Raw genomic sequence first — 24,377 nt, forward strand, 5'->3', positions numbered from 1 at the left:
GGCACCGTTTTCAATCCTCTCAGGACACCTGTTGCAACAAGATCAGATTTCCCTCAGATTTCCATGATTGTCCTCCGCGGGACTTAATGGCAGGTAGCTGCAGGGTCACTTCAGCAGCAAAAGATCTCAGTTATGCCTGAACTATAAAGGCAGATTTTATTGTTTTTGTAAGGGGGACTCCTTTTCTGATTTCTTTGCTACTGCTCGCAGGTCTGCAGTGTAAAATTCCCTTTGTCTCTGAGCTGTATAACATTCTGTATCATCTCCTTCAGCCATCAATGTGTATGTGCATCTGTCTTGCCTCTCATTGGTGTATTGTTGAGATCTGTGGCTTGCATACTGTGTCTATTTTCGGCCTATTGGATAATATATAAGTGAAATCCTTTTCCTTGTGTTATTCAGTTTGGTTTCCTGATCTGTATGTGGTTATTGATTGACATAAGTTTGGGTGTGTATGTCTTTTGAATGTTATCTTGGTTTTGTAGTGCATATATGGGCAGAAATGAAGTCTGAACACTCTATTTTGGTGCATCACCTCCTTAGATTAGACTAGGTAGATTTGCTTTCGTGCTCTCCTTCTCCCTTTTCCTCTCCAAGAGTAGATAGGTGCGCCCTGATAGTAAGAGGAAGCCGGCTTTCTCCGGAGACTCAACCTCGCAGTTCAAGTCCCACAGCTTGGAGGTTGTTTCCATGTTTCACTAGGTTGTCCTTGCGCATAGGCCTTGGACAAGGGTGCAAACCTATGTGACAACAAGTACCTTTTATTGTGATCCTCAGTATAGCATTGTCTGTAATATCGCCTTCCATATTTGCCCTAGAATCACAATTGCAACAAATAAGGGTAAGGTTACATCTTACCAAGTAAGTATTATATTTCTTTAAATTATGTGATCCTGGATTTGAATCTTGCAATTATAACATAAACAACATATACAAGTGTGGGTGTGTATACTCAATTATTAGGGTTAGCTAAGATCACATCATATATACACTATCAATAATATTATGCAAGCATATTAGGGTTCAGAAGAAGAGACATGATAGGTTCACTTGAAGCCATTTTTACTCTAAGACCAAGAGTGGATGTTTGCTAGGGTTCTCTTTGCTTGCTTAGTGGTTTGCTTGTACCTACTTTCCCTATCAAAGTCTCAGCCTCCTAAAGAGAAATACTGTCTCGTGGAGTTGGGAATAGGTCGTAAGGGGGTTTCTTGGTCCTATGTAAGTACCCTCTTCTTCTTAGGAGCCAGACATATGGTCAACTCTAGGATGGTCTACTTAGATGACCCTCTCATAACCCTCCTCTTATATCCCAGGCCCTTCTAACACGATGGGTTTCAGACAGTCAGGCTTATCTTATATTCTATCATGAACATTTACTTAAGCATTGAATATTATGCATAAGAACACATACACATATACCACAATTGCTTGTGAGAAGGAAAGATACTGAAAAAGGAAGATCTGATATAATATCACTCTGTTGTATTATGCCCGATCTGAATGTAAATTCCTTTGATGTATATGATGTTCAACTTGTATGAACCTATTCTAGACTAATGTGCTCTTATGCTGACTGCTTTGGTGTTCCTTTGTAATTGTATTTTGTTTTCTGAATGCGTATTGAGATTTCCTTTGATTTGATAATTTGAGGTATTGTTGAGTTATGATTAAGTAATTGTTGATTAGATGATTGAAGATGACAATATAATTGTTGATTGTATAGTTGATTTCTTGAGAGATCGATCTTTGATGGAAGAAGGGGATCTATAAGTCCCCCTTTAATGCTTATAATGAAATCTCCTTTGTTGGTGAAAGGGTCACCACCTTTCATATGAATTGAGTCACTGCTTTTCATTTGTTGTCTTTGAGAATTATATAATTTACCAAATTGATCTACCTTTTATGTCCTCTAGCGAAACCTTCTTCCCAATTGAGAATTATTCATAACTTCCTAAATTGATCTCCCTTTTATGTCCTCAAATGAAATATAGCCCCTTATCATCCAACTGGGGAGAGTCACACCGCTTCATCATATTTGCTCTTTGCGATGGTCACAACCTTTCATAGTTAACACCCTTTGGAAGAGCCACTATCCTTCATAACTTTTGCCTTTTGGAAGAGTCACTTCATTATTTTCTTGTCTATTATTTCTCTCTTGGGGAATGTCACAGACTCACACCTCTTCATCATATTTTCTCTTTGCAATGGTCACAACCTTTTATAGTTAGCTTCCTTTGGAAGAGTCAAATCCTTCATAACTTTTGCCTTTTGGAGGAGTCACTTCATTATTTTGTTCTTGGGGATGTTAATGTTATATATGAGAATTGAAGATAAGCAGCAAAATATAAAATAATGCACAATAAGACGCAATGAATCATCCTAGGAAACTTAAGGGAGAAAAAACCCAGCCACAAGAAAATATCACTTATATTTAATGAAAGAGCAGAAGAAAGATTTACAATTTAGCCAAACACCAAGCCAAACTTATGACACTCACGATAGCACCTCTCTAGATATAAATATATAGACGAATCAAAGAATATCAATTTGTTGTTATACAAATTCCTCTTGGAAGAATAAAATTGTCTTGATCTTTCATTGTCTTGCTATTACAATGTAAAGACCCTTATTGTCTTTAATCTTCATTGCCTTGACGTTGTAAAGAAGATGACGTTATGTGTAGAGTTGGCTTCAATAATATATATATTTATTAAAGTCAACTCTTTGATGACATGTTTATTTATTTATTTTTGTCTAATACAGGGGAGAAAGATAACTGTTGCAGCTATAACATCAACATTCCCTCTTAGCTAGTGAGTTATCTTTCTAGATATCTATGTCATAGAGTCTCTCAACATGACACCCACAATGGCTACACCCATTTGTGGAAAAGAGTATATCACAAAATCTTTCAACATGATAGCGTCATGGAGTTTCTTAACATGACACCCACAATGGCTACACCCATTTGTGGAAAAGAGTTTATCATGAAATCTCTCAACGTGGTAACCTCATGGAGTGACAACATGATGTCCACCATGGCTACTCGCATGTGTGGAAAAGAGCATATGCATAAGTGCCCATCACGGAGTCACTCAATGTGATGTCGTCATGGAGTCTCTCAATTCGGCGCCCACCATGGCTATTCCCACAAGTGGAAAGAACAACATCTCCTAAGGGCTTTCACCTCATATTTCTCTGTCTCAAAGATATAGGATTTTAGCACTTAGTAAAAAAATATTGATGCTGAAACTCCCTCTCAGCAAGGGCAATGCCATACAAAATCTCTAGGTACATCAACTGAATTAGTAGACTTGAATGGTACATTAGACTCCCTCTGAATGTAATGATATTTGATCTACACATGTTTTGTGGAGCTCCCATTGGTCCATTGCAGTCGGCTCCTTTCCTTGCAAGCAGGTTCATAGAGCTTAACACATTGCCAAGCAGCAATACTAGCGAGCCACAACCCAGACAGATGGTTTCAATCTTTATACAACCACTTGTAAAAATGCACACAAGAGTACACATACATGCCATTCATAGGATTGAGATTGCCAACATCCACACAGAATGCATCACAGAGGTAGTAGGGCAAGGATTTGAAACTAGAACATCAGTGCGATCCCAACAAGCCCCAAATTTGTTGGGTCAAACAATACCTTGAAAAATGGAACATCAAAGAAGATTGGCACCACCAAAGCTTGCCAAACCTAGTTAGATCTGTGATGATTATTGTCTTCATATTCATCTTTCCTCTCTTCATCACCAAGATTTGAAAATCCTTGACCGTTCATATTTCAATTTTCATTTCCATTGAGGATTGTTGATGCTACGAAGTATTACAATAATAGATAAGACGTCTATTATTAGTTAATGGTTATCTTGTAAATATCTTTAGCTTTAGTTTGCTTTCGTTTTTTGCTTTCTTTGGAATAGAATGTTTCTATTCTTTACGATCGTTTCCTAAGGAAACATCGTCTCTTCCTTTTGTATAAATTGACCTTTCGGTCTCTGTTATTAATAAGCAAGTATTTACCAATTACCTCGTAATATGGTATCAGAGCTAAATACTTAAATTTTTTCGGAAAAATTTATAATTTCTTCTTGAAATTATTTGTTTAAATTTTTCCAAAATTATTTCAGCTAATTTCTCCAAAACCCACCTAGGGTTTTTCTGCTTGGAGAAATTTTCGAATTACGGGTCTGCAAATCGCATGGAAATCGTGGCCATTTTTTGGAGACTCGCATTTTTGGGGTGAAAATCTGCATGTTTCTATATCAAATCTTCATGCTCTTAGCTGTCTCAGTTTGTCATCGTGCTCTGGGAAGCAGATTCAACCATTTTTCGTCAAGAAATCTGAAGTTTTTTCAAGCTTTTTTCAGCTAGGGCCGTTTTTTTTCGAAACCCTAATTTTTGGGGTTGAAATTTTTTTTTGTTTGCAGATTCTTGGTGGGTTTTTTGAGAGCTCAACTAGGTTGTCGTTCGTTTTTTCTGGGTGCCTCGATTTTCGAGCCAGCGGATTCAGAAAACGACAGCAAATTCCTTCTGGGTTTTTCGAGCTCTCTTTTGGGTCATTCTCTGATTCTTCTGGGTCTTCCGTATTTTTGCCTCGAAGAACGTGCCTTCACAGATTTTCACAGTTTTTCATTGAAAAACGTGCCATGGCATCTCTGACAAATATTCTGCTCGAGCATAATTCCAAATTCAATGGTCGCAATTATGGAACCTGGAAGCAGCGCATCATCGCAATCTTCGAATATCGAAACACCGATCAACTTGTTCTGGGTGTTAAGCAGCGTCCGACTTCTCCGGGTCCTGATCAAGATACATGGGATTTGAACAATCGAGAGGCAGTAATGCTTCTCAAACTCTCCGTAGCTGATGACCAGCTTTCTCAGATTCCATCCGGCAAGACAACGGCCGAAATCTGGACACATCTAAAAGGTCTTCATGAGACTTCCGACAAGAGCAGAGCCTTCTTTTTGAAAAACACTCTGTTTTCTATTGTCATGGATGAGCGCACCTCGCTCCAGGCACACCTGAATTGGATTCAGGAAATCCGCGATCAGTTACTTGCCATCGGTCGCAAGAAGGAGGAAGAGGATATTGTGGTAATCACTCTTCGGAGTTTACCAAATTCCTATGAGCATTTTATCGAGACTCTCAACATCACATCTACTAATGTTGATCTAAAGTTCACTGATCTCTGCACCCTGCTACTTCAGCAAGATCGGTGGAAACAACAGTTCAGTAGCAGCTCCAGTTCCACCTCCATTGAGCAAGCCTTTGCTGCGAAATCCTTTCAGAAGGATAAGGGCAAGTTTCAGCAACCATCTCAGCAGAAGTCTTCTGCTCCAGCATCCGATGGTACCAAAAAGAAGAACATTCAATGCAACTATTGCCACAAGTATGGTCACATGAAGGTTGCATGTCGGAAACGCTTAGCTGCCCAGTCTAAGCAATCAGGTTCGCAACCCAAAGCGAACAGTGTAGAGCACACTGAGGAGGCGGAATCTGCCTTTTATGCCTTCATGGCTAAAAGACCCGCAGATCATGTACAGTCATCTGCCTGGTACATTGATTCAGGTGCCTCTCGACATTTCACTCACCGCAGAGACTGGTTTACTGACTACCAGCCTTATTCAGATTCTGTTATCTTTGGTGGTGGAGAAGAGTACACGGTTGTTGGTAAAGGCAACATTCAAATTCAGTCTGTTGGGAGGAAGCTCATATTCCTTGATGTGTACTACGTTCCAGGGATGGAACTAAATCTACTCTCGGTCAGTCAGTTGCTGCGACATTCTCCACACTTGGCAGTCACCTTCAGTTCACATCAGTGCACCATCACTGATCGGGCGACTAAGTCTACTATTGCAGTTGCTCTTGAGGATCATGGTCTTTTCAGACTTACTAATTCTGGTGATTCTCAGGACTTAGCTATGGCTGCTCGGCGATCTTCCATCAGCACACTTTGGCATCAGCGATATGGGCACTTAAATGTGCATTATCTCTCACAACTTGCTCGGGATGAGCTTGTTCTTGGTTTGCCAGAGATTCAAACCCAACACCTTGGAGTTTGTGACGCATGTCAGGCTGTGAAGCAACATCGCACACCTTTCCCCAGTGGCGATTCTTGGTGAGCTTCTCAAGTACTTCAGCTTGTTCATGTTGATATCTGCGGCCCTATGGCCACTCCTTTTGTTCTTGGATACAGGTATTTTCTGTTGTTTGTAGATGATTTCAGTAGAAAAATGTGGGTGTATTTCCTTAAAAAGAAATCCGATGCATTTATTGTATTTCAGAAGTTTAAACCCTTAGTTGAAAAAGAGTCTGGGAAATCTATTATTACTCTTAGATCAGACAATGAGGGGGAATTTTGTTCTAATGTTTTCTCCAGCTTCTTGGATACACATGGCATCCAACGCCAGTTCACCACACCCCACACGCCACAACAGAACAGTGTAGTTGAACGTCGGAACAGGACAATCACCGAGATGGCTCGTTCCATGCTCGAACACAGACATGTTCCGAAGCGTTTTTGGGCAGAAGCAGTTAACACTGCAGTTTATCTGTTGAACCGGTCACCCACAGTGGCGGTCAAAGGTAAAACTCCGGAAGAGGCCTAGTCAGGTCGCAAGCCCAGAATCAGTCACCTGAAGGTTTTTGGCTCTCTTGCTTTTGTTTGGATCCCTGATGCTTCACGCACCAAGTTGGATGCCAAGAGTCAGAAACTGATGCTTGCTGGATATAGCAGTCTTCACAAAGCTTACCGCCTTATTGATGTTGAGACATCTCGTCTCATATACAGCCGCGATGTAGTCTTTGATGAGCAGCGAGGACCATTCATGCCTGTTTCTCCTGTTCCTGATCCAGCAGACCAGCCTATGCAGGTTCATGATTTGGGAGTTCGGCTTCCATTAGGTCCACCTGATGGGAGGGCTCCAGTAGCTCCTACAGCTCCAGTCCTGCTAGTGATACCTGTACAGCCATCTCCGGCTTCTCCTGCAGGATCACCTCGTTTTGAAGATGCTTCACCTGAGTTTGATCCAGATTCTTCTGATCAGGATCCTGATGATCAAGCATCTCCTAGTACCACTGTTGGTCATTCTCCTCTCCGGCCTAAGTGGTGGGCTAAGACACTTGTTGATCTTCATGATGATGAGCTCATTGATGGGAGAACTACTCGGAAAAAGAGCAAAACTATAGATTCTGTTAACTTTGCTCTTATGGCCAACATTCACAATGTGTTTGAACCTCAAACATATTCCGAGGCTAAAGGAATTCCAGAGTGGGAACAGGCCATGCAATCTGAACACCAGAGCCTGTTGAAGAACAACACTTGGGTCCTTTCTGATCTTCCCCCAGGGAAGAAACCCATTAGCTGCAAATGGGTCTACAAAATCAAATACAAATCAGATGGTACTTTGGATAAGTACAAAGCTCGTTTAGTGGCAAAGGGCTTTTCTCAGCATCAGGGCATTGATTATGAGGAGACCTTTGCTCCTACTGCAAAGATGAACACCATCAGATTAGTCCTAGCCATGGCAGCACAGTTTGGCTGGAAGGTCCATCAGATGGACATAAAGAGTGCTTTCCTGAATGGTGATCTCCATGAAGAGGTCTACATGACGCAGCCTCCTGGTTTCAAGGTTGCTGGTAAAGACCATCAGGTTCTCAGATTGGTAAAAGCTCTCTATGGTTTGAAGCAGGCCCCTTAGGCATGGTACATCAAGATTGATATGTACCTCAATGATCAAGGCTTCAAGAGGAGTTCTTCAGACTCAAATATGTACATCAAGACTACTGACAGTGACATCATCCTTCTGGTTATCTATGTGGATGATTTGATCATCACTGGCAGTTCGGCATCTTTGATTCAGGGAATCAAACAACACTTATGCCAGTCTTTTGATATGACTGACCTTGGGCTTATGCATTATTGCTTAGGTGTCGAAGTTTGGCAACAATCTTCTGGTATATTCATCTCTCAGTCCAAATATGCCAGAGCCTTGTTAGACAAATTCCGAATGCAGGATTGCAAACCTGCATCTACACCTATGGAGAAAGGTCTCAAGTTATCAGCCAAGTCTGATTCTCCTTCCGTTGATGATACTATGTATAGGCAACTAGTAGGCAGCCTCATCTACCTATCTGCTATTAGGCCTGATATCAGCTTCGCAGTTAGCTATATTTCACGCTTTATGACAGCTCCTAAGGCTTATCATTGGATGGCAGCAAAGCGTGTGCTTCGTTATGTGAAAGACACTTCTGATTATGGACTTCTGTATTCTCGGAGTTCTAATCCTAAACTCAGTGGGTTCACAGATTCAGATTGGGCAGGCTCTGTTGATGATAAAAAGTCAACATCTGGATATGTGTTCAGTTTGGGATCCGGTGCAGTCACATGGACCAGCAAGAAGCAGCAGGCAGTTTCTCTCACTTCTACAGAGGCTGAATATAGAGGGACTGTTAAGGCAGGATGTGAAGCTGTCTGGCTTCGTCGGATGCTTGGGGATATGCAGATGTCACCAGTAGGACCGACTACTCTGTTTGTTAATAACGAAGGCGTTATCAAGTTAGCACGGAATCCAGTCTTCCATGAACGAACCAAGTATGTGGATGTTCATTGTCATTACATACGACAGCTGGTTGAAGACGGGACTATAGATCTGCAGTATGTTCCTACCTCAGATCAGACTGCAGACATTCTCACCAAGCCTCTTGGTCCTGATAAGTTTGTCAAATTCAGAGGACAGCTTGGTGTGTTAGATAGATTAACCATTAAGGGAGGGTATTACAATAATAGATAAGACGTCTATTATTAGTTAATGGTTATCTTGTAAATATCTTTAGCTTTAGTTTGCTTTCGTTTTTTGCTTTCTCTGGAATAGAATGTTTCTATTCTTTACGATCGTTTCCTAAGGAAACATCGTCTCTTCCTTTTGTATAAATTGACCTTTCGGTCTCTGTCATTAATAAGCAAGTATTTACCAATTACCTCGTAATACGAAGATCGTTGCAAATGCAATGTCACTACTTCGGTATGCGTGTTACAAATGCAACATCCTCTTAGATTATATATAGAGAATAGGCCATGAATAGACATTTCCCTCCATAGGACATGTCTATTCATTAATCAGATAATTAATATATTAACAAATTTAATCATATATATATATATATATATATATATATATATATATATATATATATATATATAATATTATATTAATTTTTCTCATATAACAAGAACCTTATATCTCAAATATAAAGAACACATATATAATAGATTTAGCCGATTGAAGCTATCAAACATCAACACTCCCTCTTAGCTTAGAAGGATAACCACATAAGAATAAATATCACTTCAACGTAATATTACAAATAACAATTTTAAGGATATCTCATTTGATATCTCATAAGATTTCCACCGTTTGATATCGCATTTGATATCATGAGTATTGGTCTTCTAGAATATCAACAAATGATATTCAACAAGTACTTCAAAGGTTTTGATATCACATCTGATATCAAGAGTATTTGTTCTCCCAAAATATCAATGATATTCACCAAGTACTCTAAAGGTTTTGATATCACAGTTGATACCAAGAGTATTGGCCTTGCAAAATATCAATGATATTCACCAAGTACTCAAAATAAGGTTTGATATCACATTTGATATCAAGAGTATTGGCCTCCCAGAATATCAATGATATTCACAAAGTACTCAAAAGGTTTTGATATCACATATTATATCAAGAGTATCGGCCTCCCAAAATATCAGTGATATTCACCAAGTACTCTAGTAATGGCCTTGCAGAATTTTGAGATGGAAGACATTCACCATATACTCAATTTGTTTGATCTCATAATACAAGTTATTGTAAGATCGTTGCCTTACAATGACTTCTGCAAATACAAATAACATCACTTGGAAGTCATCACTTTCTCATGGTGTACTCAGTGAATAGGCCCTCTAAAATCATACAGTCACACATATGGACTTTCGAACTCCCTCTGAATATCAATCTTCAGAGCTTCTCATCCAATTTTGCCTCTGATCCAGTGTCAAAACTCCCTCTGAATCTCAATCTTCCTCCTTTTCCTATAAGAACATTCTCAAAAAAGATCAAGGAAAATAGCTCTAATAGTATATAAATACAAATAAGAATGTTAGTAATTTAACTTATGCCTATTACTAACAACATAACTGATTTATAATATAATACATAGTGATGTATAGAAGTCAGAATATAAATATACTTCATTTTTATCTTTTACATTCTCATAATGAATCTCTTTATCATTAACAAACTATATATCAAATTATCAAATATCATTTCGAATAAATGATTATATATAAATACATATTTCACAATATTCAATACAAAACATATTATATATTTATGGACTTAATAATGTAGAAGAACCTCCAATAAAACATATATTTATATTATTATTCAATAATAATATCAAAGAGAACATACCTTGTACTTCCCTTGTTAGTGGTCCCTTTACCATGGGGGCTTGTCCTATTACATTAATCCCACCTTAATTATCATTGTGGTGGGTCCACCATTTATAGCTAATATATGAAACCATGTGACTTTACCCTAATCTCTGTCTAATTGTTCACCGATGACTACAATGCGTTTTATTTCATTAGGTCCTTCATACTTTTTACACTGCATAAGGTACTTGTTTCCATGTCGCTCCTACCTGGCGTGAAAGCTGCTCGCACATGTTTTGAGGTCCATGTAACTTATTTGTTAGCCACCAATCAATTCTCTCACGTGGCGGCTGCTTAAACTCTTCTGGGACCTGGTTTCCTTATTGGTCTGTGATTTGAGTGGTACACAGTCCTTGCATTGGTGATACCACTGCCCGATATTTTCTAGGGAGGCACGTATCTGTTATCCACTCTGTTTCCAAATGCTTTTCCCATCAACCAATAATTCTCTAGGGTGATGTGGCCCCTGCCGAGTCTTCAATTGCCCGCTGCCCTTACACCTTTATAAGCGAGAGGCTCGAGCAGAATACGGTTTGCTGGGGTGATTATCTCCATGCTTCCTTATCTTCATCTTGTGCATTCTTCTCTTTTGATCGATTTGTTTTCCAATATCCTTCTTAGGTTTATGGTGCAAGATGTTGGTCGCTTAAATAACTTGTAATTTTCCCCGTAGTTACTATTAAAGAATTGCTTTGACTGGTTGGATGCAAACTGTATTCTCAGATTGCCTATTCTTTTTGAGTTTTCCTCTGTTTGGTATAACTTCCTGAATGTAATAATAAAAAATAAATATTCTATGTAATCTGACATCCTTCCCTATTCCTCCTCATTTGTGCGCTGAATATCTCAGTCTTGTTTGGTCTGACATTTTCCTGCTATGCTTTATGCTGACTGTAATATGCTTAGCAAGGAATTTTTAATAATGAATATCGACTATATATTTTTATAAAGGATGACCTCTAAGTCTTCTTGCTAGCCCGGCAATAGGCAGTCTTATTACAGGCAGTATTATTACAACTTGGCTTTGATACCATGTTGATGCTACGAAGATCGTTGCAAATGTAATGGCACTTCCTCTTCGGTATGTGTGTTCCAAATGCAACATCCTTGTAGGATTATATATAGAGAATAGGCCATGGATAGGCATGTCCCTTCATAGGACATGTCTATTCATTAATCAGATAATCAATATAATAATAGATTTAATCACATATATATATTATATTATATTAATTTTTTTCATATAACAATAACCTTATATCTCAAATATAAAGAACACATATATAAATATAAAGAACACATATATAAATATAAAGAACACATATATAATAGATTTATCTGACTGAAGCTATCAAACATCAACAAGGATTGTCGAGAATCATAAAACTGACTCCGCAATTTGAAAACTCATGCTTCAGAATACTAAACAATGAACGACATTCACATCCATCTCCATTGATGAAAGAAACACTGAATAAACTACCCACAGATTTCATTTGACAACTCAACACCATTATCTGCTAACTAATGTTGAAATGAGTGGTTATAATCCAAATAGCAATTTGGCAGACCAGTAGTTTATGTTAATGTCCAAAAACTGACAAGTTCAGCATCATGATAGACCCGTCAATTGGGAAATTCACTGCAAGCGCAACAAGAAACTGTTCAAACACCAGATGTGTGCCTCTAACAATATTTCCAGGTGCTGTGAGAGTGTCTCCCTTTTCAGGCTCAGAATTGGCAACTCAGACCATCAGACATTGGCTCTTAAAACTCTCCACCGACTCCTTAGAATTTGGTGATATAACTTCTCCTTCTCGTAAATTTTACTTATCTCCAAAAATAATAATGTTTCTTCAGAATATATTGGGTCTTATCATTGTTATCAAAATCTCACAGCATTTATTACTTTGCACATGCAAATCTTTACAAATTTCAGCTTCTTTGAAGTAAGCAACCGACCATGAAATATTTCTGAAATCCAATATCCTGCAGAATATTTCTGAAACCTAGCTTTGATACCATGTTAATGTTTTATACCAGAATTGAAGATAAGCAGCAAAAAGCAAAATAATGCACACTAAATTATCCTGGGAAAACCCTTCAACTTGAGGGAGAAAAACCTAGCCACAAGAAAATATCACTTATACTTAATGAAAGAGCGGAAAACAGATTTATAAGTTGTTTAAACACTAGGCCAAACTTCCAGCACTCGCGATAGCATCTCTCTAGATACAAATATACAGACAATCAAAGAATATCAATACGTTCCCATACAAACTCCTCCTGGAAGAATATATAAATTTGTCTTGATCCTTTATTGTCTTGCCATTACAAACTGAAGACCTTTTGTTGTCTTGAAACTTATTACCTTTCCAATACAAAGAAGATGACATTATGTGTTGAGTTGGCTTGACTAGTATATATATTTATTTGGATACAGGAGAGAAAGATAACTCCTGCAGCTATAACATCAACAGGGGAGAGTTACACCACTTCATCATATTTTTTCTTTGCAATGGTCACAACCTCTTGTAGTTACTTAATAATCCTTCATAACTTTTGCCTTTTGGAGGAGTTACTTCATTATTTTCTTCTCCATTATTTCTTTCTTGATTCACATCTTCAAATTGTGTCTTCTTTTTATACTTCTGCTTTAAGACTGCACATACTCTCCTTGTCAATTCACATTAGCATATACATTTCTTTTATATTTGCATATATTCCCGTTTCATATCTGCATATGCTCTTTTTACAATTCTGTTATAAACTCTTCTTACAATTATGCCTTCAACCTTTCTTTGACAATTCTCCCTTTTATCTTTTAATTGACAGATCTGCAAATGTAAGTCTGATATAAACTCATGCTCCCCTCAAATGCACTTCACAACTTCTTAATATATCCTTCCCAAGTGTGGCATCTATTCCACTTTTTGACTTGCTCGTTAATTAATCTTAATTGCTCTTCTTTATTTCTAATTCAGGTTCTGATTTCTTCTCCAACTCCAATCTGATTATTCCATATTTTGTTTTCCAACCATCCATGTCTCCTTTCAAATGATCTCTTCTCCCTTTTATAAATTTATATCTTATGTCAAGGGAGACACGAGTCTTCATGGCATGCCTCTTGACCTCTGATTAAACATAACTAACTTGTAATTATATATTTTATGTTTTATTTATATTTATATTTTATTAATTATTATCTATTATTAAACCACATCCTATTTCTAAAAGGAAACATTACATTTTAAAATTTTTTCCTGTCCCTCCATTTATTCCTTTCAAAGCGAGGAATTTGCTCGTCTCCAGTCATTTGGCTAGTGCAATTCCTGTCAATATACCACTGATTTCCCTCATTCTGAACATGGAAGGTTTTTTCTACAAGCATGGACTTCTCCTTTTTGTTTTCTTGCCCTTGCTTCTTTTTCCATAATATTGTTATTTTCTCCTTGTGTTTGGCCATGGTATTCTCTTGTTTGTTCTGTCTAGCTGCTTCCACAAAACCATTTCTACAAAAGCATGCTATATGCTAAAAATTTGTGCAATTATATTGTATAATATTAAAATCCATTAGAGGAGCAAATGAGTTATGGTTCCTACTTGAAAACCCACAATGACTTGTTCTTCTTCCAACCAAAATTTCTTGTATGTGTTCTAGAATCTATTGCTTTATGAACAAAGTGATCACACAAAAAGTGACAACCAAATAAATAATGTTGAAACTTGGCCATTTGCGCCTGACTCGGACAAGACTTTCTGAATTTGTCTTTGTTAGCATTTGGAGAATTGCTAATTTTTTTTGGGACATGGTTCTCTTTCTTCTTGCCGCTTTCATTTTTGATAGGACTTTTGAGAGCATTTGTATAGCATTTGGGATTTTCCTCATTCGCTTCCTTTTCTTCATAACAAAGATTTGTTTCTGTCATATCCCCATTTTAAGATAGAATTTTAATAATAATTAGATAATACAATGTTATTAAATAAATAATAAAGTTATATTAAAACTTATACTAAAATATAAAACAAGGAAACAATAATTATTTAATCTATATTATTAATAAAATAATATTTAGTATGATATTTTAAATAATTGAAAAATAATAAAATTTCAATGAGTAAAGAAAGAAATAAAATTAAATACAAGAGACAATATTGTAGAAAGTATGTTAACTTTCTAAATAGAATTTAATAATAAATAAAATAAACACAAATAAGTAAGTAAATAAATAATATAACATAGAGTAATATAAATTAACTAAATCTAATGAAAAGTCAAGAGATGTTTAATAAATAGGCATGACTCCTTAAATTTTTTTTTTTTTTTTTTTTTTTTTTCTTCTTAAAAAAAAGGGTAAACGCTTTGATGTGGAGCTATGAACCAGTGAGGTCACAAACAGGGGACCTCATCCCCATTAGATTTGAACCTTGATGGCAAGGATAACAACTCAACAACTTAACCATCACAACATGCCACTATTGGCACATGATGTCATGTCCCCAATTTCTGCCATTCCTTAGTGACAACATTTCTAGCAGGGTTGGTCTATTATCTGGTTCCCATAGGCCAGCAGAGCGTAGAGGGAACCAACCCAGGGGCTTTGAGAGTCATGCATGAGCTTCCCAAGTAGTTTGTAGCAGTAGACAACAATTTCCTACAATTTAGGAGGGATTCCTAATTTGTAGGGATTGACTAGGAGTGGTCTAGGAGGCATTTGGAGACCTTGGCGAACGTTTTGGAGACTTAGAATGCATCTCCTATTTTTAGGAGGCATTCCTTTTTTTTAGGAGGAACTTACAGTTCAGTGACAGTTCTCTCAGAGGTGCACACAGTAGGGGAGAGTCATTGGGACTCAATTTTGGTTGATTGGGGTTGTCTCCTACTTTTTAGGAGCATCCCTAGATTTTAGGGATGGACTGCCAGTTGACCCATCTTGTCTGGCATCAGTCACAGACAGGTGACAAGGTCAGATTCATGGTTGATTGGTCATTTTGGGCCTTTTGGGACCATTTGGGAAATATTTTAATATATTTAAATATTTTCTAAGTTGGTGATTAAATAAATTAAAATAAGGTTAATAATATAACCATTTTGGAGTAATAAGGGGATTCTGGCTTAAGTTGATCAGGTACACCTATGTGTTATAGCTCGTTGGAAAGGTCTCGAATTATTATACATGATTTTTACTATCTGTAGACTTTTTGGTGCCTTCAGCTATGAAATTTTAATAAAGTAATGTTTTTCCTATAGCATGGACGACTTTAATTGGGAAAATGTTATTTTATTATATTTTATTTAAAGGGCAAAGTGTAATTTCCCTTTAAGGTTCGATTTACAGTTGGAAGGGGATATAAGGAGATGGAGACCTAATTTCTTATTATCTTTTGCATATTGAAAAACTTGTTTTTTTGAATTGGCTCTGAGAGAGCAATTCTTCATCTGGGACGCAAACCCCAGGTTCTGGATTGGCTGGGACGTAGCCCTCAACAGTTATTGGCATTGGATTCTTCAGACAGTGTGCGTTGCTATCAGGGATAGAGTACGCCATTTTTTATTGTGAATTCAGGTTGCAGATTTATGGTTTCAACGTTGCAGATTGATTCTTTCAGCTGGGACATGATCCTTGCAGTCTTAGGGCCGCCATTTGCAGCAGGTACACCCCATGTGGAATATAGGGAATGCTTGTATTCAGCCTCAGATGTATCCTTGATTCATGTTCATTATTCACCATCTAGTTTGGCATCATTGTTGGATGTAAGCTCCTTGGAATTGCATTGGATTTATTATTTGGCTTTATAAATCAGAAATCTACTTGGTACGATTTATAGCAATTCTGATTTGGCTGTATGCTCTTTATTTATTTTTAGTCTCCTTTCATGTTTATTGTTCATTATTCATTACTATTGTGAAAACTATCAAAAAACATAAAACAAAAACAAAACCTTCTGCAACTTCTGTCTATTCTCAAAGACCATCAAAGAAATCACAGGAAAATATAGTTTATTAGTTTAAAAACTACAGCAGATCAGCAAGGGCATCCATCAGGGATCTTTCACATGACTCCTTAAAGTTAAGATATAAAAAGGAGGAGAGTTTATTCTAAAGAGAAGAAAAAAGAGGAGAAGAAGAGAGGAGTTCAAAAAGGGAAAATGGAAGACGAAAGTAATATGAAGAAAATAAGGAAGTGACTTTCTAAAAGGTTATTAATGATATTGAAAGGATGTAAACTTTTGAAAGGGTCATAATTATGAATAGTTGCGACTCTTAAAAAATATTGTGATTATAAAGTATTGAGACTTTTCCAAAGGATTTTATTTATGAAGTGTTGTGACTTTTTGAAAAGATTATAACTATGAAGTGTTGTGACTTTTCAAAGGATTTGTATTATGAAAGATTGTGACTTTTGGAAAAGAAGAAATAAAAAAGTATATTTTGTCCTTTCCTTATAATTAGAAAATGAAGAATTTTAGAAAGCAAATATAGAGTTGAGATAATTCTAGAAGGAATAATTCATTGAAGGGCCAACTAAGGATAGGGCCACATGGACCAAGAAAAGAAGGTAAGAAAGGTATGTTTATGGATTATATTTGTTTAATTATATTTATGATTTTATTTATATTAATGAATCCTACTTGTGGATAATATTGTGTTAACCTATGGGGTTAGCCCCATGGATATTAACGAGACTTGAAGCATGGAGCATGTGAGATATCAAGATCTCCATTGTCCGCCATGGTTGACAATCAATGTGGACTTAAAGCATGGAGCATGTGAGATATTAAGATCTCCATTGTTCACCATGGCCTAGATTCAATGTGGCAGAATATTCTGATGTTGTTAACATGTGCATATGTGATTAGCCTTGGATAGAGGATGCCTGTCCAAGAAGAATCTTAAAGGGTGCACTCCCAAGAAGACAACGAGGTAGCTATGAGCTAGGAAGCCCGATCTGGAGACGTCCTTAAGATTGGGGTTAAATTAGAGGGTAGAACAATATAGTTAGTTTTGTTATTGTTGTGATTCTAACCATCATTTTGCAGGTATTACTTGTTTCAAACTAACCCTAATAGTGGGGACATTACAGTTTCAGAGAGGTGATTTTTATCCATTGATGATAACATCTAAGATCTTGGTACTCTTCTCAAACTTGAGACTTATGTTTAACTTAAAGATTATTTTTTCTAGTTCCTTCCTTAAGGAAACAATTTCAAACTCTAACCTCTTACAATTTTCTTCATTTTTTTTTCTAGTTACACTGCCTTGGTGGATGGGGGGGCAAGTTTCCGGGCAGGGGGGACAAAGGGGCCTCAATTTGCAAATGGCGGCGAGGGACGGCAGGGGATTTGTATATGCTATATACTAAGTTACTATATTTGCTTGTTCAGGCCGAAAATTGGGAGTCCATTCGGAGGTCATTCGCATTCGGTTCGAAATTGCATCAAATTTGTCTGCAATCTAATACATTTGCCTTGAAGTCGTCAAGTAAGACTCTAGATGACTTTTGAGCGAATTTAAATGACTTCCAACTTGCCAACGCGAGCCCAAAACGAAATCCGAGCAAAACTTCGAGAAACTGGTAACGACTTTCAGTCACAGTCGAATAATTGACCCAAAAATAATGTTTTTTGACATTCATTTTTTTCACCCGACGGTAATAATCTAGACACACACGACATTAGTTTTAACTTTTGGGTAAAAGATTATTTCCTAAATGCACACGACACAAACACTAATCCATAGTCTTTGACGACAACATGACAATAACAAAGGAGTGGCGTTTGTACGAGAGAAGTTAGAAAAGAAAAGGAGCGGCGGTCGAGAGGTTTGGTTTGGTCTGAACTAATAGTTGAAAGCAACGTATATTGTATTTATGGTGCCTACGGAAGTTGCAACTCCAACAGTGTTTAGTTTTGCAACTGCATGGAAGGATTCATACTCAGAGACAATTGATCCTTGAATTTGCAGGATTTGGTCATCAAGTGGTTGAGTTCATTAGAGCCCACTAAACTATTATTCCAATAATGAAAGCTCTGACAGGTTCATGGACTATAATGTATTGAGAAGATAGAGTATTGAGAAACTTATTTGCTGCAATATATATATATATGTATATGTATATGTATATATGTATATATGTATATATATATGTATATGTATATATGTATATGTATATATGTATATGTATATGTATATATATGTATATGTATATATATATATATATAAATAAATAAATATAAAAATAAATAAATATATTAATATGTATAACAATATAAGACAAAGATGTAAAATACTAATTTACTAAAATTTAAATGCTCGAGTCTTGAACATTGCATTGAACATGAAAGTGGGACAGTGAGCAATAAATAATAAATTTTAAAGACTCGAATGAGCAAATGAAAGAGTTCTATCATATAATTAGATAATAATAGTCATCGTTATAAAAAGTATGAGTATCTCATCATAGAGATGATTACATTGAGCAACATGACATGATATTCATTACGTTTAATAGAATATTAAAACTTGTTTAATTTTTGTAAACAAACTTTATTATTATTTTGGTTGGATAGGGCACACTCAGCCGTCCCTTGGAGGGGTTAGGGGACTTGTTCCCATCCCCTTGCTGCCATAGGGGATGTGGGGATGTCCCATCGTCCTCGATGAGTCAACGGCCCAAAGGTGGTGCCGCTAGGGATGTGAGAATGTCGTCCCCTCATCCTGGGTGTGTCCCTATCTCAGGTGCATTGGGGAAAAAGGCCGGGGGCACTTTGTCGTGTTACTATGTTTTTTCTTCAATTGGATTCTTCCCTTTAGGGCACAACTGTTTTCTTCCAAACCCACTCCCCTATCTATTTCTACATTCTCTTCCCGATTTGATTCCTCTTCATTTTTCAGAATGGAAATCTTTTGTTTCTATTGTTATGAATAGGATCTTATCTCTATGGTACTAGAGAAACTCTCTTTAGATGAAGTACTTTTCTCATTTGCATAGAAGCTTTTCTTGTATTTGTGAAAGCTCTTCTTTTTCTAATTTTTAGCACGTTTGTAGTCCCTCTTATGTTCATGATGTTTGCAATCTTTCTTCAAGTTATGCTCTTCCTCATCAACACTACTTTTATTTTTATATGGACATTTAGTAAAAAAGTGTTTTTTTCTATAATTAAAGCACTCAAAAGTTAGCTTACCTTTACACTTGTTGGATCCTTTCTTGAGCTTTCTTGCAAGATGAGCTTCTTGTTCATCTGATTCATTATCAGAGATATTGCTCGACTTTGATTCCTTATTCTTCATCTTTGTTGAGTCTTTAAATGCTGCCTCTTGCTAAAATGATTTCTCCTTTTCTGTGTTCATTTCATATGTTGTGAGGATCCCATGCATATTGTCCATTGTCAATACATCTAGATTTTTCATCTCTTCAGTAGCAGAAAATTTGGCATCAAAATCTCAAGGGGAGAGTATCTTAATAATTTTGGCACAATCATAAAATCTTCTATATTCTTACCAATACCTCTTATGTTGTTGACGTCTCATAGATAGGCTGCAATGTTTTCTTTGTCGTTCATTTACAAACTTTCAAATTGTCTTCTATCTGTTTGAAGCTTTGCTTTCTCACCTTATTATCTCCATAATATTCTTTAGTTTATCCCATTTTTTTTGCTGATGCATAATGCATCACTTTGACTGACTCTGATTATATTGGCTAGACCTCTTTCTAGCTTGATGTATTGGTGGGTAGTTCCGAGCAATATATTGTAATGTCCCCATTTGTGAAGATCCTAGGTCCTGCTCTAAAATCACAAGTTGAATTAAAATAAGAAATATAGCTCATTTAGATACAACTTACCATTTGACAATGTCTTTCCAAAATAAATGTTGGTTTAAAACTTGCAATCATGTTAGATATTATTGGAAATATAGTTCATGGCCAATTTATTTTATCAGGGTTAGGGTTAACAATGAATAATTGCATATATAATCAGTTGCATTAGTGGTCATTTTTAATAAGATTAGAATATATTGAGCTTGATAAATTGACAAGATACGTAGATATAGTAATCAACCATATTGGATAGTTGAATTAGGCTACATGATAGGACTTCCAGAACATCTTTTATTCTAAGCTTAGTGACACAACTTTGCATGCATTGGCCCCAAGTGGCAGGCACTTTGGACATCGAGCATGGAATGCTCTATTCAGTGGGGTAGCTTCTTTCCACCTTCCCTATTCGTGCTACTTCATTTATCCACATATAAGTGAGTCTACATCAATCAACACATATGATGGAGAGGAAGCACCACAATGTATCAAAAACATCTAATCCAAGCCCAAGAACATGTCTTTTCACCCCTTGGCCATGGCAGACACATTGGACACCCAGCATGGTTGGTCTACTTAGAAGGAAGTTACATCTCTGCTCTCCCTCTTGCACTCCCCCTAATAACTTAGTCATGATTGATCACAGCAATAAACTAGATATTATATATTATTTCCTATATTAAGCATGCATATCAATCATCTACTGACACATACCACAAAGGAACAAGTGCCTGCAATCAATAGTAGCCTCTGATCTGATCTATGGTCTGATTACGGATATATTGTGAATTGATCTGGTCTTATGAGCACCGATGCTAATTGAAATTCAATTACTTTCCTTGCCGCATTCACATTGATCACTGTAATTTGTCAATTCCCTGCTCTTTTATGTAGAATAATCACTGCATTTATTTCATGATGCCCTTAGGTAATCAGATCAAAGGGAATCGGCCCAAAAGGAACATAAATTTAATTTAATTTAAACACTACAGGTTGGTTAGCATGGATAATATAAACTCAGTCAGCCACCTTATAATGTTGCCCAGGGAATATTATTAAATGGGCTCCAATCTGTTTTGTATAAGCCATGCCTTCATCGTGGGGCATGACTCATAAGCATTCATTACCAATTGCCAGATATCAAACCCAAGAGCTGCTAGGTAAGTGTGCAGCCTTATGTTCCAAAAGGCATATTTTGTCGAGTGAGCAATGGAGCCTTCTTGATAGATCATGTGTGCTTTTTGAGATCTACCTTCTTGTGGTTATACTATACTTGAAGGAAACAGCTACAACATCAGCAATTAAGAATGCAAGAATTTGTGAAAACCCTTTTGGGAGAAAACCACAGAAAATAATTGCTTATATAAAATTCTCTTACAAACTTTGTAGACTCGAACTTCTTGATGATTCAATCCTTGCCCATCTTTATAGGCACTCAATCACTGGAGAGACCAATCCCCACTACTGAGATCCAACCCAACAAGAGACACCGATCTCTTCTTTTGAGGGGCATGAACCTCTAACACAACAGAGCCTTAGTCTTCTTTAGATTGCTTTTTCAAATGCGAGAGTCTACTTCATAAGATCTACTATAAATCTGCTCTCAAGTCTTCTGTAGATCTGCTCTTAAGTCCGCTGTAAATCTGCTCTGAAGTCTGCCACGAATCTGCCATAAATCACCTCAAAAAGTCTGCTATAAATCTACTCTTAAGTCTTCTACAAATCTGCCATACACCAGCTTAAAAATCTGGTGATGATCTCCTTGAAATGTCTGCTATAAATCTGGTGATGTAGAATATATTTCTGCTCTAAATTTGTAAGATATTTTGTTGATTGCTTACACCTTAGACAACAAACTTCCATCCTTTTATACCCCATCAAATGCCTTTTCACCCAAGTGAGGTGACTCTCCTGAGGAGTTTGGCCAAACTTGAATTATAAAATCATTTATTTTAATTCCCAAAATTGAGTGATGTTGGGTGCTAGACATGGGTCGGTCCAATATTGAACATTAGTATAATTTTGTATGCTGTATCTTGCAAATCCTAAGGAGAGACGTCATGGATATAAGCTCTAAACTAGAGTGGGGTTGGCTAGTGTTATCCAGTGAACATAGCTTGTCTTTAATGCCTTGGAATAATGTGATTCACCCTTAAATAGTGGAAATTCAAAACTGATTTTGTTTGATCATTGAACATCGATTAGTGGCTTTTGGCCTTTCAATCCTCACTGCTTGGCATCAAGAGTCACACTTATCACATAGAGGGAATTCAATTTGTGTCACTCTTTTTTTATAATTTTTTTTTTTGTCTCGTATTACTTCAAGGAACAGCAAAATTATATGAATCTTATAATAGGGTCACATGGGAGTCATCTTTCTCAAAATGGTAGCACAATTATTATATTTTTTGTTTCTGTAATGCAATGACTCGGCGATTTTGTTGCTATTCCACAGTTATCCTTTGATAAACACTGCCAATTCTTGCATGATTGTTTTCAAATGTCCTGTTTCGGCTGGGAGGCTTCATTAAAAACATTGTTCTACATCTTGATTACTATAACATTCCTAAGTTACCTGTTTGAATCCGGATGCCGATGCAGGTATGAGAACCAGGGACATGCATATCTGAAAGTTTGGATGCATTTGGATATATATATATATATATATATATATATATATATATATATATATATATATATATATTATAAATTCATATATATACAAAAAAACTAAAGAAATATACAGAATTAAATCATTTCATAGTATGAAAATTGATCAATGCCAAATGCCAAAGATAAATATTAAATGCCAAATTATAGTTTAAAAATATTCAAATAAGCCATATCTATATCTATATCTATAACTTGAAAGGATGCAATGTTTTATAAAGAGTTATGCATGTTCTCATAATTATTTACTAATTAATAATTTACTATTTTTAACAATAGTAATCTAATGACATGTTGGCATTAATACTTTGCAGATAATATTATTCGCGACTAACATAAATTTCACGGCTAATGAGCATTGTTATGTGGAAACCAAGTTACGTGATAATAATATCGATCAAACAAATCAAATAAACATATCTTAGACTTGACCTTCGGAAGCTGCCTCTCTGCCTGCTCACATTACGTACGGGGTATGAATAAATATTAATGAGATTAATCATTAATAATTTAATATAATGCCAATAAATATTAAAGTCTGCAGACTCCCTAGGTAACCACATCCACTTTCGTAAATGCAGTGGATCCACATCTGCAGCAAACCCACATCCACATCCTGCCTCTGAGCTGCGTATCCAGCAACGTAGTAAATTTTTTATAGCTGTCAACCAGAGTGTATACCATAATTGTTTACAGCTATTCTTTGTGTCACTAATGTCAAAACATAATGCTGATGATTAGAGTTTTTTAAGTGAGGTTATGGGTCTCCTTAATTTGACATGAAGACCACATCTCTAAATATGTTTTTTTGCCTAGATATGGGCCGCCTTCTTGCATTGTAGGGAAAACCAATACGTGCCACACTGATGTAGGAGCATCTTTGCAAGGTAAATAAGAATTAGCTAAATCATATGAGTTTAAGTCATACTACCTTTTACGCTAAGACGAGAAATAAGGAGTAGCTAAATTATATGATTTTAACAAAATGTCTGATTGGGTTTCTATAGTGTACTCTTAAAAACTGATTATAGAAGGACTAGATGTTGACGTATTCTGTGTAAATCTGAAAACTTAAATCACTGTTCTGAAGAAACCCTATATCAATTTCAAATACAAATATATTCCTGAATATACTGTTGTGGGTAAAACTTGTTATTTGATGATTTGAATCTGCATAAGTATTATTGACTATTTCTTTCCCTGAATCAATATTGTGTAATCAGTTATTTTGAGGTTTATGTAGCTCAGAAAAGAAAATTCAGATCATATAGACCTTAAGGTCTTCACATAGTCTGCTTTCGGAGGATGCCTCAAAACATAGAATATAGCTGTAAAAGCATCGAGTCTTTAAATTCGATAGTTGGGCTTGAGATGT

The 24,377-nt window shown here is 36.5% G+C and overlaps 1 protein-coding gene across 1 annotated transcript in view; it reads left to right on the forward strand.

Moving 5' to 3' along the window:
- Positions 1-24,377, forward strand: part of LOC149566822 (Ribosomal protein L18e/L15 superfamily protein) — a 38,654-nt gene that overhangs the window by 12,419 nt on the left and 1,858 nt on the right. The gene's annotated exons all lie outside the window — the stretch shown is intronic.

Source organism: Cupressus sempervirens, chromosome 3, assembly GCF_028749045.1.
Source record: "Cupressus sempervirens isolate cs-2001-9-10 chromosome 3, ASM2874904v1, whole genome shotgun sequence".
In the NCBI taxonomy this organism is placed as follows: domain Eukaryota; kingdom Viridiplantae; phylum Streptophyta; class Pinopsida; order Cupressales; family Cupressaceae; genus Cupressus; species Cupressus sempervirens.